At 38.4% G+C, this 19,867-nt stretch overlaps 1 long non-coding RNA gene across 1 annotated transcript in view; it reads left to right on the forward strand.

Moving 5' to 3' along the window:
* LOC311583770 overlaps positions 1 to 19,867 on the forward strand; it is a 35,356-nt gene that overhangs the window by 14,834 nt on the left and 655 nt on the right. The window lies entirely within an intron of this gene.

The following is a 19,867-nucleotide window of genomic DNA, read 5'->3' on the forward strand; positions in this document are numbered from 1 at the left end:
TTTAACCCTAAAATCCAAATCTTTTTAACTTACTAAAATGCTGTCTTTTCACCCAGTTTAGGGAAGAGAATGAAAATTCTCAGGCCCATCCTTTATATTTTCTGTCTTCATACATCATATTTAAACTATGGGTATATTTTCATTCAACCTCTCTGTTCTCTTCGATATGGTTCTACCTCTTTTCCTCCGCTGCTCTTCCTACACCTGGTGTCCACCCACACCTCATGAGCTTGTCGCCATCCTTGCTAAACAGCTTCAATAGTCTTCTCACTGGCTTTGTGCAACCCTAGCTTATTCTGAGGGCAGCAGCTAGGATGATGGACCACTCAGTTATCCTAGACAAGCATTGAATACTTAACATGTCTTGTACAATGCAAGCCAATATCCCTGAGAAGGGTGACACTTCCTCCTGACCTGCCCACCACTCCCCATTGCTCTAAATGACAATGTATATATTTCCTTTCTCGTCTTCATCAATTAACCTCTTCGTAGCTACTCCAGCATGCCAAACAACTTGAACTTCCTCTTACCCTCTATCTATAATATTTTACCTCCAGCCCCTTCTGGCTCACTTTCTCACATCTGCTGTGGCTCACCTAAAATGTCATCCACGAGAGCGTTCCTTACTGCACTCATAAAACAGCACTCTCCTTGGCTACCAGCTTCTAAGCACTTGATTTGCTTCATTCTGTTGTTGCTGCTGTTTATTGTATTCATTAAGATCTGACAGGATTATGTTTTCTTAAGATTTGTACCGGGTTTCTTTATCTCTGCTAGACTAAACAACTTGAAAAACAGACTTTTGTTTCATCGCTCTGTGCACCAAGACATGGCTGATATAAGGCTCACAGCAGTTAGGTGAAAGGGTCTGAGTAAATTGCACAGGCCTCATGCAAGTAAACCAGCTAGGCATTGTAACACATGTTTTGCACTCAAATTGGGCAAGGAGAAAAAATATTTGAAAAATTATCACTTACAGGTTTGTTTGTCTTTCTAACAGTCCAACTTTCATTGGCTACTTTATTGAAAACTGGGGAAATGAAAAGTCAGGTATGACATTCTTGCTCACATAGTTCTTTAATTTCTGAAAGAGCAAAGCTGTGTTTATCTTCAGTCTGTTCAAAGCTCTATTTAGGCTCCACATCTGTCCGACCAGTGCTGTTTTTCACTGTCTTCTGGTGGTTCAGTCTTAGATCTATAGTGTTATTACTCCAGCAGTTTGTCTTTGTAAAATCAGTAAACAAATAGATAAAGTAAATAAAAAATAAATAAAACAAACAAAAAGTTGGAGGACTACAGTATAAAGAGGATGCTTGTCATCGTGATCATGGTCAGCATTATTGCAAAATGCCGAAATTGATGCAATGTTTGTTCTACAGTACTTCTAGGATGCCATTATATAAATCTGTGTGCTTTTAGTGTTAATAATAGTCTACTGCTTTCTTGTGAGATTCTTGGTGGTAATATCAGGACGAGGGGACAGAGGCACAGCTCCAACACTGCCACACTCAGCAGCTTAAGGAGTTGCCCTGTGCTTTTAAGGTCCTTGATTCAGCTCAGAACATGACTTGTGGTTTTGACACTGGAAAGACTTTTCTGAAGCAGCCAACTTATGAAGCATATTTGGAATTTGTGATTAAGATACTAATGCAAGGCAGTTCCTAGTAGGTCCAATGCACTCCAGCATGTGCCTATGCACCAATAAGTATATAGGCCATCACTAATGCAGCTTGGTGGGTTCAAAGAACAACTGAGGATGAAAAGTTGGATAAAGGGTGTGGATCTGGGAGGAAATGGAGAAAGGAGAGGAAAGTGTTCAAATACAATGTATAAAGTTGTTGAAGAAGTAATGAAATATTTTAAAATACATTGGTTCAACATTTGATTATTTACCCACCTAACAAGAATGGAGGGCCCTACCACAAAAATGAACTGGTGAAAAAAAACCCTATATTTTAATATTCATAGTAAAATCACTATGTAACTGTTTGTGGTTTGTTGTTGCTCTTGTTTGTTTGGGTTGTTTTGTTTTGTTAGTTTGTATAAGAAGTGTATTCTAGCTTGTAGAATTTTACAGTTAGTCCATTAATCTCTTTGTCTTTTGATGACTCAATATTTAATTTTATGATAAAAACCTAAAATTGAAAGTTGTATGTGAATTTGTATTCACTTGTTTGTTTTTACTTCCTAGACTTCAGATTTTATGAATAAACCAAAATGGTATCCGAAATTGACACCGCTTCTAAAGTGACTAGTCCCCAGTTAATAAAAAACAACAAATATCTGTTTCAATCAAATATTTCCTGTTTTATTATTGAAGCTAAAGTAATTAGTCTAACATTATTAGCACTAGCCATCTAAGGTTTTCTAATATCATAACCAGTATGCTTATTTAACTTCCTCATTTTACAGTGCCTTTAAACTCAGTCTTCCATGTTTGTGCCTTAATGTGTTCAAAAATTAATTGTTTACAAGTCAAGAATAATAATTTCAGTCATCTGTAAACTTTAGGTTTCTGTACTATTTTTTTTAAAGTGTACTCACAAGTGAAGTCATCACAAGCAATATATTCTACTCTAAATACTAGCATTGTTGTTACTTGAGTAAGCAAAATTAAATGCCTACTTTTTGTAGTATAAGGATTCCCAAACTTGTGAGCATAACCCCAATTTTCAAATACAAGGGACGATTTTATATATTCTATTTCATATGTAAATTTAAACTAACATTGTAACTTGGCATGATAACAAGCAGACAGTTTAATCAAGGACAGTTTAATTACATCTATAACTATTAACTATAACTATAACTATTAATTTACAGATGAGATTTTTACATATTTTCTTACCATTATTTCTTATATTATCAGTTCCAAATCTAGTTTCAAAGCACATATATTCATTATGTGCTTCAGAGTATAAAGAGATATTAAACAGTGATTAATTAATTAATTAATATTTTCCAATACTACTGTCTAAAATTATTATCCTACTCTTCCATACTCTACATATCATTTCATGTTGGTATTTTCAATCTTCTGACTCAGTTATACATGGGCTTATCAAAGGATTAATAACTTCTTTGAACAGCCGTTTGATATCAGTCTGGGCTAGAGAGGAATAGTTCACTAAATTGTCTCTGTGATCTTCAGTTCTTGAAGGGCACAAAGAACATATTCCTGCCAAAGAAATTTCCAGATTGAGAAAACTAAGGCTACATGTGAATTTTAAACAAGTCAGGGACATTGAGTTATGGTCAGTTTCATTACAGTACAGAATGACCACTTTCTCTTAACTGACACCCAGTTAGAATTTGAAATTAAATAAGTGTGTTATGGGTACCAATTCAGCTGTGGTAAACACCTAGATAATTTAAATTAATGTAACAAGGGATCTATAGTCTACTGGGGAGCATTATATGAATACGTAAATATAAAATGGGTTTACACACCTGTAATGATTGATCTAACAATGCTGTTGTGGTGGTTCCATGACGTTCAACTTATTTGCTGAATGTCTATCTAGATGCTGTCCCGTGGTAAAAACAAAAACACAAACAAAAAAACTACTCTCTTGCACAATTACTTCTAATACTTCAAATCAATAAAACAGCCATCAGTGTTTTCCTTCCTGCCCAACATCTGTAGTTTCATCTCTGGTGTTTGGAGGTTTATAAATGGGAACATCGCGGCGGTAGTTTAGAGAAAAATATGTGTGAAGGTTCTGATTTTTAGACTGAATGAACTAATAGCCTAATTTTTCAAGACTCAGCTCTCAGGCGTTTCTCCCCGTGCCTGCTTTATCTCTTAGCTCACAGAAGTTTATGCTTCATTGATGGAATATACACTAAACAGAGTTAGGAATGCACAAACTCTGCCTTCCCAAGCACTCCTTAATCCCAGGTTAAGGAAGAAGCTCACATCCATAAAAGCACCTGCCAGAAATGCTAACTCCAACAAAAACACACATAGAGCACTGGAACTCAGCAGAAACTGGCCATTCAGGCTATCTAGATGAGACCTGATAGGCTGTGATCACATGGTGGGGGAGGAGGTCCCCTTCTGTCACAGGTATAGGGCAGAGGAATAGGGTGAAAGAGGGAGGGGGAACAGAAAGATACAAGTGGGGGATAACAATAGGGATATAATCTGAATAAACTATTTTTTAGAAAACAAACCCCACTGTGCTGCAAATCTCATGGACCTAAGTGAGCAAGTCATTTATAGCCTCCAGAGCAGAAAAGGTCGCTATCTAAAACCCTGGGTAACTAAAGAACCTTCCCTGTCAGGAATCCTAGTACTCTTTCCTGAAAAAGCATTTTGTAATAGCTTCTGGCAAAGGGATAAGGCAGTCAGTGGTAAAAGTAGATGTCTTTCATTTAATGCTGCCATCTTCCAGCATGAAGATTTCTCAATTAGTTTTCCTTTTGATTAATTGATGCCTCCATCCCAAACTCTCTCTTCTATACTTTGTTTCATATATGTCTTTCTAGATAACAAATGGGACAGAGGGTAGGGGATTTAGGCTACTTGGATGACTTCTCATGTAAAATTCAATTTTTCCTTAATGAAATTCTTCAATGTGTTCGTGGTCTGTGGATCTAATATTGTCATACAACCCATAAGTTTACCTCCATACAGCAAACCTCTGTATTAGTGTGTGTGTGTGTGTGTGTGTGTGTGTGTGTGTGTGTAAAAAGAAACACATACTCCCTCCCACCTACCAGTCTCACACTGTGTATCAGTGACCCACATTCATGTGGGATCTGGAGAGGTCCTAGTCCTGTATGGTATCTTGCCTTGTGAATTCTCAGGTAAGACACTTAAAGGTTCAACCTTGAGAAACACTTTATTTCTGCTATCAGAAAGGAATCCCCAGGGAATTTTGTTTCTCTGTTCTCTCCAAGTGCAGAGCTCAGAGACCAATGGGCAAAACACAATGTAGACTTCATTTTTTCAGCCACGCAGCCTCACAGGTATCTAAGAGTCTTTGGCTTTTACATTTGTTTACAGAAAGGAAAACACTTTACCTGTCCAGATCTAAGATAGGTATTGTTTTCATACAAATTCCCACATGCCCCTAACACGATGGTCTCCTCAAAGAGGGAATATCTAATTTCAGGAGCTACATAAAGTTGTAAAGAACACTAAAGCTATGACTGTTTCTCTTGTGCATGTGATTGTGATTTAGTCTTCGCGTTTCCCCAAGGCTGACTGCTATTGCATAGATAGTCTTTCTCCCAAGACTTTGAGTTTTTCCTCATTGTTAATTCCACTTTACACTGGCTTTTCCTTTTTCATATTTCTCTCCCTTTTTCTAATTTGGGTACAGCACTGTATATGGGAAGAGCATCCTAGATCCCTTTTAGAAATGGTCTTTTTCATTTATAATGGATGATATTTTCACTTTTGAGGAAAGTAAGTCAACCGTTGTAATTTTTCTTACTAAGCACCAGGACCGTGGCAGGATGACAGCAATGACCCGAGAGAGTGAACAGACTGTGAACAGTGTGGCCAGCTGCACCCTCACGGTTGAAGACGCACTGTGTCAGGAATACAGACCAACATGTTTGTCTCTACATTCTGTCAGAATTCATCAAGTGACAATTACTCCACAACATGTTACATCTTTGTTGGCAGCTTTTTAGCAACCTTCCTTCCTTTTCCTGACTGAAGCCTGAACTGCCCATTGGCTACATCCGTGTAAGGAGTCAAAGTCCAGTCCAGCCATGATCATTGGTTGGTGGCTCAGTCTCAGCAAGACCCTCTGGTCCCTGGTTAGTTGGCTCTGTTGGTCTTCTTGTGGAGCTCCTGTCACCTCCACATCTATTTTTCCTTCAGCCCACTTTTCCACAAGACACCCTTTGCATCGCCCAATGTTTGGCTGTGAGTCTCAGCATCTGTTTCGAACTGCTGCTGGGTAGACCCTCTCAGAGGACAACTCTGCTAGGCTCCTGTCTGCAAGTATAGTAAAGTATGGTTAATAGTGTCAGGGGTTGTATCTCTCCTATGGGCGGGTCTTTGGTTGGGCTAGGCATTGGTTGGAGGGTCTCTCACTCTCTCAATCTCTGCTGTATCTTTATCTTTAGCCCCGCACTTCTTGTAGGCAGGGTAAAATTTTGGTCCATGTTTTTGTGGGTGGGCTGGTGTTCCTCTCCCTCTTCTTGGAGTCTTGTCTTTTTAGAGGGTATCTTCTTCAGTCTCCCTGACCCCTGCAACTAGGAGTCTCTGCTAGAGTTGCCCTCATATCCTCCCAGAAGCCTACTCTGACTTAGGTCTCCAGCTTTTCACAGAGATGTCCCTGCTCACAATTTCTCTTTTCTCTGTTGATCCTCTGTCCTCCTCCTTCCCTCCTGGGGTCAGATCTCTACTCTCACTTCTCTCTGCACTCCATAATATGAAAACAACTTGCATGTCCCTCAACTGAAAAATGGATAAAGAAACTGTGGCATATTTTCACAGTGGAACATTAGTCAGCTATTAAAAACAAAGAATACATGAGATTTGCAGGCACATGGATGAAACTAGAGAAGATCATCTTGAGTCAGGTAACCCAGACCCAGAAAGACACACGTGGTAAGTAATCACTTAAAGTGGATTTTAGCCATATACCACAGGATGAACATACTACAACGCACAGACCCAAAGAAGATAAGTAGCAAGGAGGACCCAAGGTAAGATGCTTATATCTCACTCAGAAGGGGAAATAGAGTAGACAGCGGCTGAACAGAGGGAACAAAGTAGGAGAAGGAGTGTAACTCTCTCTTCTTTAAATTGCCTTTGATCATGGCATTTTATCATGGACAGCAGCAGTGAAGTAACTAACAATGCAAAGAGAATCTCTGCAGGAATAAGATAATGAGCCTTCTGTTGCTATTGCTGTCATACAGCCAGACAGCAGAATCAAAGTGCATGAGTGAGGCAGGATGCAGGATGGAGAAATGAAGGGCTGGGAGGAGGTGCCCTAGGCAAACTAATAGGCAGGTGGGTATTAGGTCCCGATGGACAAACACGTATGTACATGGATGGCAGTTTGAGCGGAACAGGTCAATAGCAGGGACCAAGCTGAGATGAAGTCCTTGGGATTACTATAAGTGCTATGCCTGTTGGTCCCATGGGAAGTAAGTCAGCTAGGCCGACCACAGGTTGATGGGAGTGGCATTATGGCAGTGTCAGTCATCCCCTTTTCCCTGGATCCCACGTGCGGCTTTTGCTGATGTGTCTGATAAGTTCCCAGGCATGTTTTTCTGATATCATTTTAATCCACTCATAGGTTCCAATAGTCTTGATTTACTTTGGTAGATTTACAGGGTAGAATACTTTCATATTTTTTTAAGGCAGGAAATTATTTATCAGCCTATGCAGTCTGGGTGATGTCAGTCAGATGCTGGTGTTTACATGTCCACCAAGGTGCGGAGTTACCCTTCATCCTCAAAATGGCCTTAAATGTGGCTTGTAAAATGAAGTCTCTTATGGCAAGGAATAGTCTAAAATATCCACTCTTTTTATATTTTAAGACATGGAATACCCTAATGGCAACATCTACAAGAATAATCACAATCTGTCAATACAATCTAATAATACAAATGAGAGGTTTTATTAGAGAGGCAAACATGCTTGGGGATGCAAGCCTGCTAAGTTATCAGTATACTTTAAGGTACCTTCCTTAAAAAGTGTCTTTACCTGAAATCAACCAACCTTAAGCTTCAATGGAGGTCCATGAACACCTGAAATGGTGTGCTCTGTTTTTATATGAGTTTGTATATGGAGCAGGCATGAAAACACAAGTAATTCCCATTAGAAACCTGTCCAACAAAAACAAAGCAGAACAAAATCCATAAAAACATTTCTTTCACCGTCTTACATGAACGTCCTATGAGAAATATAGTTCTATATTTTATTAAAGCAAGTAGCATATAAGGCCATTTTGAGGATGAAGGGTAACTCTTCACCTTGGTGAACATGTAAACACCAGCATCTGTTGTCTGGCATCACCCATATGGCACAGGCTGATAAACAAAATATAGAACTATAAAATAAAATACAAAGTTATTATTTTTCTTACCCTGATATAGATGTTGTGTAATAATAACTGACAGTGGGGACTCTGGAAAATACTTAGCAAATAACTCTTTTTATGTTATGAATTCAAAACAAACCTTTGCAGCTACACAGTAAACAGACTGAGGCTTACTGAGGGAACTGTACTTCCCAGAAGGTCATTTCAACCTCAGCTGAAGCAAATGCAATCAGCAAAGCCAGTCTGTAGGAAAAATTTAATGACAGGAATTGACATCATTTCTAAAAACAACATACACACTAAATTGGTCATTATCTGCTATTACAAAATTGAAGGTAGAGATCCAAGGTTCAAGGCCAAAAGCTTTCCTTAAAATAGCTTGCAAAATGAGCCCAATTACATAGAAAATGATAATAAAAATATTCTAATAACTATTCATCGTGATTTCAAGGTCACTTATAATAATAATACATGTAAACATTTGATATCTTTACCTTATTAAAGTTACACTTTCATGTACCTTAAAAGCTGACAGTATTATGAATAGAAAAAGCTTTATATATGCATGATTTCAAAAATATCTATTAAAGATTATCATTGTACTTGTTGTTTTTTATCATTTAAGTTTGAAATTCTTTTTAGACACCATATACTGTAGCAGACAAATTTTCTTTTTAATTTATTATTCAGAGCTTTAAACTTAGTATTTATAGTTGTTATCAAAACAAACACAAACACAAAACTCAGCATGGTATTTTTAGCCTCACTCTTAATCTTAGGATGACATTCATTTCTCAAGAAAGGCAGTTAAAGGTCTTCAGATTAAAAACTTAAGAAATGGATTTTGCACCAAAAATACCAGCTGTATAAAAATTCTTTTAAAGCTGGTGTTTCTTTTGATCATTTTTTTTCTTTGTGCTTTCAACTATAAGCTATATTGTGCTGTAGTTTTAGGCAGCAGTCAGCTCTGCAAATCACCTCTAGTAAAAAATGTATTGAAAATTAGATTCTGTTGAAATTTTAAATCTTGAAAAACATGGAAAAACTTTCAATTTATCAGAGGTAGACAAATAACTCAGAATTAATAATTGGAAGCTGAGTTTATTTTTGAAGTCAATATATTCACTAATCATAACTTAGACATATGTGGTTAATATACTGTTTCTGACATGTTATAGCAAAATATGAAACAACTTTTAAAAGTTGTTCTAAATTATAATGCTTTTCCTGCTAAGGTTGAAAATTATTCCAATAATCAAATGAGAAAAAATGTATGGAAGTGCTTTCACATATAGAATGTTTTTTTGTGGATTATGGGACACGTGAAGCACGATGTGTGTTTTGCACAACATGTGATTTGCATGAGCAGACAATTTAAAGAATATTTAAAGGGATATTCTCTGATATGTGCTGTGGCACTTTGGGAAAAATATCAGTGTTTCTATTGTTTGGGCCCTGGAGTCACTCAGAGACTCACCATGACCACAATTAAATTTTAATAAGTGGCTTTTTAATTAGCGACTATCTTCCAATGTGGAGTGAGGACAGTACCTGAGAGCTTTCCCACGATGCAGCACATAGTCACTTCAGCTCAGGGCTTATCAAGGCAAAATCCACAAGGTTGCAGGTATTCTGTCTACATGTAGGCAGGGTCTAATTTTAACATATATGTATTGAAGTTGTCTGAGTCATCTTTTGAGCAAAGAAAACAAGTCTGATTTTTAAATACAGAAACTACAGTTAGCCTTATGACCTACTATCTTACAGGAACAGAGATACAGAGATTGCTACAAGAGCAATCAATTTAAAAGTAGTCTTCAAGCACAGTAAGTTTAAGGTTTAAATGTAATGTTGACCATCATGGTACCTAGTCCATTCTGTTGGTTTGAATAATAAAGTCTCCCATGAGCACATACATTTGAATGCTTCGTCATCTGAGAATGCCACTGCTTGGAAGGGATTAGGAAGTGTGGCCTTGTTGGAGTAGATGTGGTCTTTTAGGAGGATGTGCGCCACTGGATGTGGGATGTGAGGGTCAAAGAACCAAGCCAGACTCAATGATTCTCCTTCTCTTTCTGCTGCTTGTGAGCACAGAACTCTCAACTTCTCCAGCGCCATGTCTGCCTGTGTGCTGCCATGCTCCATACCATGATGATGATGGACTAAACCTCTGAAACTGTAAGAAAGCCCTCACTTACATGCCCTCTTCTATAAGAGTTACTGTGGTTACGGTGTCTCTTCACAGCCATAGAGGACTGACTAAGACCTCTGCCATGTTGGTATATCTGGTTTCTCTCAGCATGACCACTACATTAGGAAGGCTCAAGAAGATAGCCTCTGGCAAGACAAGAAAGAAATGTTGAATTCTTTTTTTTACTTTAGGATATTTAGTAGAAGAGAGATTTAGAATGATCTTTTTTTCCATTGTCGTTCTACAATCCTGAAGGCCTGTAAACTATTTTTCTAGATTATTTTTCATCAACTTGATAACTGTGTTTATGATTAAGAATTCACACACAATATTTGGCTGCAGGCAGGCAAGTACACACAAGAGACAGAAAAGAGGACTCTAAAGTGGTTTCAAGTTATCGGAGTCAACTACTTATTTGTGGAAAGAAACTGACATATTGTCAGTGGTTTCCTAGAATTCACATACTTTTCTCTGTTTTGTGTTCACCTCCCATATTTCTTGAAAAGTAACAATGTACACATAACTTATCTATCAAGTTCCTGTTTTCTTCATTTTTGTTTGTTTTTTACTTTTTTAATTAATTTATTCATATTACATCCTAATTGGTATCCCATCCCTTGTTTCCTCCCGTTCCTCCCAGATGTATACAGTCTTTATTATTTACCCAATTGCTATATAATATAACCAAATCATAATAAAATCAAATTGAACTAGATATACATTTGAGGTTATCAAGAAAACTATCAACATCTGAAAACTAAATAACAGATGTCTAAATATTCCAAGGATCAAGACAAAACTTAAAATAAAAATTAGAAATCACATTTTATCTAAGTGGAAATAAAAACAGCATATGTGGGCAGTAGAATTAGAGGTCAGTATTAGAAAACAGAGATTTTTCAATGGGTAATTTAGCTAAAAGTAAAGGAAAAGAAAGGAAATTGAATCCAAATTAAGCTGGAAAGTAAATAACAAAGGAACGAGAGGTAATCAATAAAATAAAACACACAGAAATAGGAAAAAATTAATGTAACAGAATGATATGAGATCAATAGATGAATGGGTATGACCAAAAATAAAATAAAATAAAATAAAAGAAGGCACAAATGACCAACAGGAAGGTTAGAAGTGAGATTTTATAGATGCTGAAAGCGTAACAAAGATCTGGGTACAACTAATGAAAATGAACTTGACAATTTATATAATCTGCAGTGAGAGATAAGTTGGCAAAGCTTGGCAGAAAGAGCTAGTCCACCGAAATGGTCTCATACTAAGTTTCTGAGTTTGTAGTTTAAAAATTCTTTCCATAAAGGACCCTCAAGTTGATTGGCTTCAGTGGTGAACTATAGTGACTATTTAAGGAAGAATTAAATGTACCTCACTTAGTTTTTGAAAACTTTAAAAAGAGAGAATACTTCATTGTCCATGAAATGAACTCATCATGATAATGCTGGGAAAGAAGATTTCTGTACCTTACAGATAAGATGCTAACTTTCTTACCGTTTTAATAAATCCACTACAGTGGCTTATGGAAAGGACAGGACATGATTCAGTGGGACATGCTATGAGAATATCCTTTTACTATTCCAGAATCATTCCCTGGAATCCACTGTGTTAAGAAGCATCAAATCTGTCCTACCCTCTCATTGTCTGGAGGTCATATTACCAACTGCCTGTACCCAAACAAACCAGAAGATACAAAACAGAAAACAGTTTCATTCAAGTTTCATTCAAGTCTGAACTTGGGAAAATGATGGGCAAGCAGTCCACGCCCTCATTTTAGAAGGCCACGGAAATCTATTTTGTTTTCTGTTTGCTTGTTTCTATTCTTTTTTTATTTTAATTTATTAGCTTTTATTCAGATTGCACCCTGATTGTTATAATAGTTATCCTTTCATTTGTATCTTCCCATCCCATCCTCTCCACCCCAACCTCTGACAGAAGAGGACCTCCTCCCCTACCCTATCTGGTCTAATCCTGATAGCCTCCTCCCCCTTCCTCTTTGTTACCCACAGGGCCTCCCCACTAAGCAGAGGTGATCAAATCTTGGGTACCAGAGTTCATGTTAGAGACAGCCCCGATGCCCCCCACAGCCATGGAGAATGAGCCATCTGTTGGTTATTCTGAACAAAGGGGTCTAGGTTACTGCACACATTGTCCTTGGTCAGTGCGACAGTTTGTGGAAGCACCCCCTAGGTTCAGATGCACAGGCCTTGTTCTCCTTGTGGGGCTCCTGAACCCTCTGGGTTCTTCCATCCCCCATTCTATAGCCCAAGAAAGCAATCAAAAATCTACCCAACCCCTTTTAAGGAAATGGGGCATCATTCTTATAAGGTTTCTTCCTGCTAATTAAGGATGAATAATGACTAGTAGGGGCCCAAATAAAATGGGGAAAATGGCTAAACAAGCTATGAATAGCATTTGTGGTCTAGTTTCTAAATGTTGAGAAATTCCAGGCTTAATTAGAGTCCTGTGTGGGATAGTCTGTAATGCTGGACCAATTGGAACTGGAAGCTTTCTTTGAAAGTGTCCTGGGAGCTGTCTTGTTCTGATGAGGAACAGCAATTGAAGCACTTGGTGCTGGAACATGAAGGATACACAATGTCAGTGTCCAGCATGCTGAGAAGAATGCATCCTGTCAGGTGTGATCCAATGTCAGTGTCTAGTTCTCTTGTTCTGAAAGCATATAATTTCTCACAAGCATTATACTATCCTAAAATTATAAGTGTATAAGGTATAGGTGGTGCACAGAAAAATTAAGGCTGGTTTTCTGCTCTTTGTATGAACAGAAAAAAGAGATATCTGTAAATCTTCATTCATGTGAAATGAAGAATGGCATCTAACAGTAATTCATAGGGGTTCTATAGCCAACAAGATGCATTGTCTACGCCTAGACATTCCTGTCTCAGCCAGTCTCAGAGCTACTCCTCCCATAGAGTGGGATTAGCAATATAAGTTACCTGCTTTTTCTGCAGTTTAAATTCTTCACATCCTGATTGTATCCCCTTCCCTCATTCCCTCCCAATCTCCCCTCCTTCCCTCTTCCCCTCCCCCTTCCTCCCTCAGTACTCAGGAAGGGGAGCCTTCTTCACCTAACATCTGACCTCAGCCTATCAGGTCTCATCTGTACTACCTGTAACCTCTTCCTCTGTAGCCTTGGCAAGGCCATCTTGCCAGGGGTAAGTGATCTAAGTTTGATGACCAGAGTGCGTGTCTGAAGTAGTCCCTACTCTTCTTCACACATGGGGTCCACAAGGAGACTGTGCTATTACATCTGAGCAGTGATTCTAAGTCTACATCATAAGGGGTTCATGGTTGATGTTTCAGTCTCTGTGTTGTAGTGTAGTTCTCCTGTTTTCTTGTGGATAATATCCACTTATGAGTAAGTATATACCATGCATGTCTTTCTAGGCCTGGGTTACTTCACTCAGGATGATATTTTCCAGTTCCATCCATTTGCCTGCAAATTTCAAATTTTCATTATTTTTAGTAGCTGAATAGCATTCCATTGTGTAAATGTACCCCAGTTTCTTTATCCTTTCTTTGGTTGAGGGACACCTAGGTTGTTTCCAGGTACTGCCTATTACAAATAAAGCTGCTATGAACATAGTTGAGCAAATGTCCTTGCTGTGTGGTAGAGCATCTTTTGGTATATGCCCAGTAGTGGTATAGCTGGTTCTTGAAGTAGCACTATTCCCACTTTTTTTGTAAAACACAAGTTTGGTTGCCAAAGTGGTTGTACAAGTTTGCACTTCCACCAGCAACGGCAGCATGTGCTGTCACTTGAGTTTTTTGTTTGTTTGTTTGTTTGTTTGTTTTAATCTTAGCCATTCTGATGAGTGTAAGGAGGAACCTCGGAGTTGTTTTGATTTGCATCCAGATAACTAAGGAAGTTGAACATTGCTTTTTTAAAAATTTATTATACTTCTTTGTTTAACATATCCATTTATATTATTACATGTAAATAAAGTAAAACTACATATAGCAGGAAGAACTATGAAACAGGAATTATATAAATGTTACATTCGTAGTGATTTGACTATTTGTATTTGGCAAAATTGAAGAAAGCACATTTCCTATGTTGGTGAGTCTAAAATTCTGAATGAAAATCAATATCTATCATATCTCATCATTATCAACTTAAAACATCTACCTAAACCTAAAAACATCTTAACCCCTAAACAATTATGCTTAACTGTAAAACTAAGCTATCCAGTCATCAGAGACTTGAGAAGGAATAAAACTTAATTACCTGAGTGAACAGGAAGTGCAGGTTAGCAGCTTCCAAAATGAGAAGAGGCCAGAGACAATTTGCTGCCTGAATAGCCACCCAAAACTCTCTGTAATGCTGGAGCATCGTCTTCGGCATTATGGCCCAATATATCTGACAGACATATTCATGAGGCAGGAATTATTGAGGACTTGTTTACCCTGTCTTGGCAGAGTTTGGCTGTCGACTCTGCCAGCATTCAAGCATGGCCATTTTTAGGTAGAATTCTGTCTGTGGCAGAAGCAAGGACATTTTGCCCAGTGGCTTGTTTGCCACATTTGAAGCCATCTCCATAAGAAGGTTCTTGGATGCTCATAATCTTCTTGAGGTAGGCTTGGTGTTGTCAGGAGTTAATCTCTCTTGTAAAAAAAAATCTTTAGAATAATAAGAGCATCTTTAAATGCCATATTCTGTAGGTCTCTGAGGCTTTTAAAGACCTTATCTAATTATTTTGCCTTATATATCTATAGAACTCTATCTGTTAAACCTAGGATATATATTCTTGTGATAAAAATAATAATTGACATGACCATGATTTGATCAACTAACAATTAGCTTGTATTACTTAATCATCCTAAACAGACTGGTATTGGAAGTAAACCTTGTATTATAATTGAGCTGTATGGGTACAATACCTCATATTAGAGTAGAAATATATATAATGGGTATGAAGAATAATCTTAAATTTGAATTCTATACCAATGTATCAAAATTAAACTTATTTTGCATCAATATACAAATTCTATACAATGAATTAAAAGTAATGTTATTTGTGGGTAACAATTAAGGTCTTAAGTTGAGGAGTAGAGTCACTAATTTACTTTTTGTTCTATCATCCACATATTTTTCTGTATCCTCCTCCCTTTCTTTTCAACCCCTATCTCCATATCTATGAGAGAAAGATAAAGGAAAAGAGAGACATCCTTGAATCCAACTTAGTTTTCTCTCAGTATATGACCAATAATAACTTATAACCAACTCCCTATGAAAATAAGCATCTGTATGCCAAGAGAGAAAACAAAAACTACCCAACTCCCCCTTAGGTGAAATGGGGCATCATTATCTTAAAGTTTCTTCTGGCTGGTATGGGGCCAATAATACTTTTGTAGGGGCCCAAACAAAACTGGGGAAAATAAATTTCCCTCAAGAGCCAGCAACACCACGCCTGGGCATATACCTTAAAGTTGTTCCACCATACAACAAGGACATTTGCTCAACTATGTTCATAGCAGGTTTATTCATAATAACCATAATCTGGAAACAACCTAGATGTCCCTCAACTGAAGAATGGATAAAGAAACAGTGGTTCATTTACACAGTGGAATATTATTTAGCTACCGAAAAGAATGAAATCTTGAAATTTGCAGACAAATGGATGGAACTAGAGACAATCATCCTGAGTGAAGTAACCCAGACCCAGAAAGACAGACATGGCACATACTCACTCATAAGTGGATCTTAGCCACTTAATTCAAGATAAACATATTACAATACAGAGACTGATGTGCCAACCAAGGAATGATGTGCACCTAGACCCTCTGCTCAGATGTAGTAGATAGGCAGCACAGCACTGTCTCCTTGTGGGTCCTACAATGTGGAGAGTAGGGACCACTTCTGACACCTACCCCCCTCCCCCACACACACAAATCACTTCCAACCTGGCAGGGTGGCCTTGCCAGGCCACAGAAGAAAGGACCCAGGTAGTACAGATGGCACTGGATAGGCTGAGGTTAGATGTTAGGGGAGGAGGGCTCCCCTTTTTGAAGACTAGTGGGTGCAGAAAGAGGGGACAAGGAAGGTAAGACAGGGAGGTGATGAGGGAGGGGGCCATAATCAGGATGTAAAGAATTCAATCTGCAGATCAAGTAAGTAACTTATATTGCTAATGTCACTACATGGGAAGAACTCTGAGACTGGCTGAAACAGGAATGTCTGTGCACAGACAAGGCTTCGCGTTGGCCACAGTTTCCCTGTGACTTATTATTAGATGTCATTCTTTGTATGACATCAATGAAGATCTGCAGATGTCGTTCTTCTGCTCATACAAAACCCAGAGAACCAGCCTTAATTGTTCTGTGCACTCCGCACACCTCATACAATTAGAATTTTAGGACTGTATAATGTGTATCTGTTACTGTTACCCATCAGACCAGGACAGCTTCCAGGACAACTTCAAAGAAAGCTTCTGATCCCAATTGTTCCAGCATTTCAGACTGTCCTACACAGGTCTCCTATTAAGGCTGGAATTCCTCAGCATTTAGGAACTGGACCACAAATCTTATTCCTGGCTTGTTTAAACATTTCCCCCAATTTTATTTGGGCCCCTACAAAGTTGAACATTTCTTTAGGTGTTTCTTGTCCACTCACTCTTTCTCTGTTGAGAATTCTCTGTTTAGCTCTGTACCCCATTTTTAATTAGATTATTTAAGTTGGTGGTGTTTAATTTCCTGACTTCTTTATATATTTTGGATATTAGCCCTTTGTGGAGGTAAGGTGGGTGACGATCTTCTCCCAGTCCGTAGGAGTTTGTTTTGTTCTGTTGACAGTGCCCTTTGCTGTACAAAAGCTTTTCAGTTTAATGAGTTCTCATTTAGTAACTGTTGATCTTAGAGCTTTACCTGTTTGTGTTCTAGTCAGGAAGTTGTCTCCTGTGCCAGTGATCTCAAGGTTCTTCGCCACTTTTCTTGTAACAGATTTAGTGTGTCTGGTTTTTTCCTTAAGGTCTTTAATCCACTTGGGGTTTAATTTTGTGCAGGGTGGTAAATATGAATCTATTTGCATTTTTCTACATGTACACATCTAGTTATACCAGCGCCATTTGTTGAAGATGCTACCTTTTTCCCCACTGTATGGATTAGGCTTTTTTTTTTTTTTGGTCAAAAATCAAGCATCTATAGGTGTGTAGGTTTATTTCTGGGTCCTCAATTCAATTCCATTTATCAACCAGCCTATTTATATGCCAGTTGCATGCTGTTTTTATTACTGTTGCTCTATAGTACAGCTGGAGATCATGAATGGAGATTCCTCTGGAAGATCTTTTATTGTACAGGATCGTTTTAGCTATTCTTGTTTTTTTCACATGAAGGTGAGAATTAATCTTTCAAGTTTTATAAAGAATTATGTAGGTATTTTGGTAGGATTGCATAGATTGCTTTTGATAAGATGACCACTTTTACTATGTTGATCCTCCTGATCCATAATATGGGAGATCTTTCCATCTTCTAATATCTTTTTCAATTTCTGTCTTCAGAGACTTGAAAATTTCTTCAGACAAGTCTTTCACTTGCTTGGTTAGATTTACACCAAGCTACTTTATATTATTTGTGGCTATTGTGATGGGTGTAGTGTTTCTAATTTCTTTCTCAGCCCATTTGTCATTGTGTACAAGAAGGCTATGCTTGTTTGTTTTACGAGGAGGTGGATGGAAAGTTTCCAGGCTTGGGAAAATAGTTTATTCTCCCTTGTAAGACTGCTGAAGAATGGGGACATTCTCTGTCAGATCCTAAGTCATCCTACATCTCTATTGACATAGTAAGAGGTAAAGGAAATATACTTCTGGGAGATCAAGCACCAGATTGCAGATTGGTTGCTGATGAATAATAGCAGTATATGAATCACTGGCTAAAGCTGGTGGGGCTGTGTTTTCTTTACACAGCAATGTTCAGCTAAGGAAAGCTCTCACTTCCTGGTGATGCTCTTCTTTCTCTCTCTCTCTCTTTTTTTAATTTATGAGAGAGAGAGAGAGAGAGAGAGAGAGAGAGAGAGAGAGAGAGAGAGAGAGAGTTTTACTATGTAGACCCGACTGGCCTCGAACTCACAGCGATCCACCTGCCTCTGCCTCCCGAGTGCTGGGATTAGTGGCATGCGCCACCACACCCAGCTGCTCTTCTCTTTTATATAAATTTACTTTTATTTTCTTTATAATTTTAGTCTGCTCTGTTATAATATGAACATCTCACTAGCCCCTGAAAACATTAGACAAATCTTTCAACAAACAAGAAACCAAATGAGGAGTCGGACCCCAGTGAGGAACACCTGAGTTCATCAGGAAAAACCAAAATGTCCAGTCCTTTCCATTTCAATTCATACTAGAGAATCTACTCTATAGAACTGACGAGCTGAGCTGGGTTGTACGACAGGATTTGTACAGACGAATCTGCTGGCTTTCTATACATTAATAACAAGCAATCTGGGATTGAAATCGAATATATTATTTACAAGAGCATACAATCCTGACAATCCCCACCCATGATAAACACCGATTAAAAAGTTCAAACTCATACCACACGAAGAATTCTTCACAAAGATCAGAAAGCACGGCAGGTATATAGCTTGGCCAGGTAGACATGGTACAACAAGCTACCAAAGACAAGTAGTTCAGAAAGAAAAAGTATTTATAAAAGTTCTGGCAAGTGAGTACCCTGAGGCCAACCTGCATGGTGGTTCTGTTCCTAGTTTTATAGTTCACTTTAGGGTTTGCTTACGTGTTGTATTCTCATGTGATGACGGCAAAGAGGGCTTCGGTGTCTTTCTTTGTTTATGAAGGTGTTGATCTCATCCTAAGTAGCCACTTTCAAACATCATCTGGTGCCCGTTCCTCCTCCTCCTCCCCCCCAACCGGGAAGATATTAACAAATTCATATTCAACAATGAGAAATGAAGGAAACGATCCCACACAAATTTAGCTTGGTGAATCACTGGGATTAAACAGAAATGGTTACATCAGTGTAGATAAGAGTTCCCTTCTAGGATAAAGGGGGATTTGCCAGCAGCCACACTGCTGCTGCTGCTGTTTGTAGTTAACAGTTTCGACATCTGTAGGGACACACAAGACCTTGTACTTCTCATGGACTTGGTGTGCTGCCTCCTGAGAAACCCCTCCAGCTTCTATCTCTGCTATAAGGCAGTGTTCACTGTCTAACCTTTTGGGCACTCACAGCTATTCCGATTTTCTTACAGCAAGTGTCATGTCACTCCTAGAGGCAATTTCTGATAATATCAGCATGCTGAGGGGTAGGGCTTCAACCTGTGAGTGGAGGATACAGAAATATTCAGTTCAGTGCAAGAGTGAAAACAAAGCATCAGAGCCTGGGTCGGTCCAGTTTACTCACTGTCTTTAACAAGTTGTGTCTTGGAAAGCATGCACTGTGTGTGTCATTTGGTTCTTATCAGTGGCATCTGAAGCCACCTGGCTTCCTCAACAATAAAAGTGATCAGATCTGCAGAGCAGAACTTCCTGTCTCTTTCAAAGTTTCCGCCCATGTCACGGTAATTCCCGGTCTTTGTATTCTTACTCAAGTCCATTCGTGAGTAAACACAGAACCAATCTGGGGTACATCCATGTGACAAAGTAAGGCTCAGCAATACAATGAAGTGAGTTACGACACA

The sequence above is a fragment of the Acomys minous genome (genome assembly GCF_964271855.1).
Source record: "Acomys minous genome assembly, chromosome: 14".
NCBI classification, from domain to species: Eukaryota; Metazoa; Chordata; class Mammalia; order Rodentia; family Muridae; genus Acomys; species Acomys minous.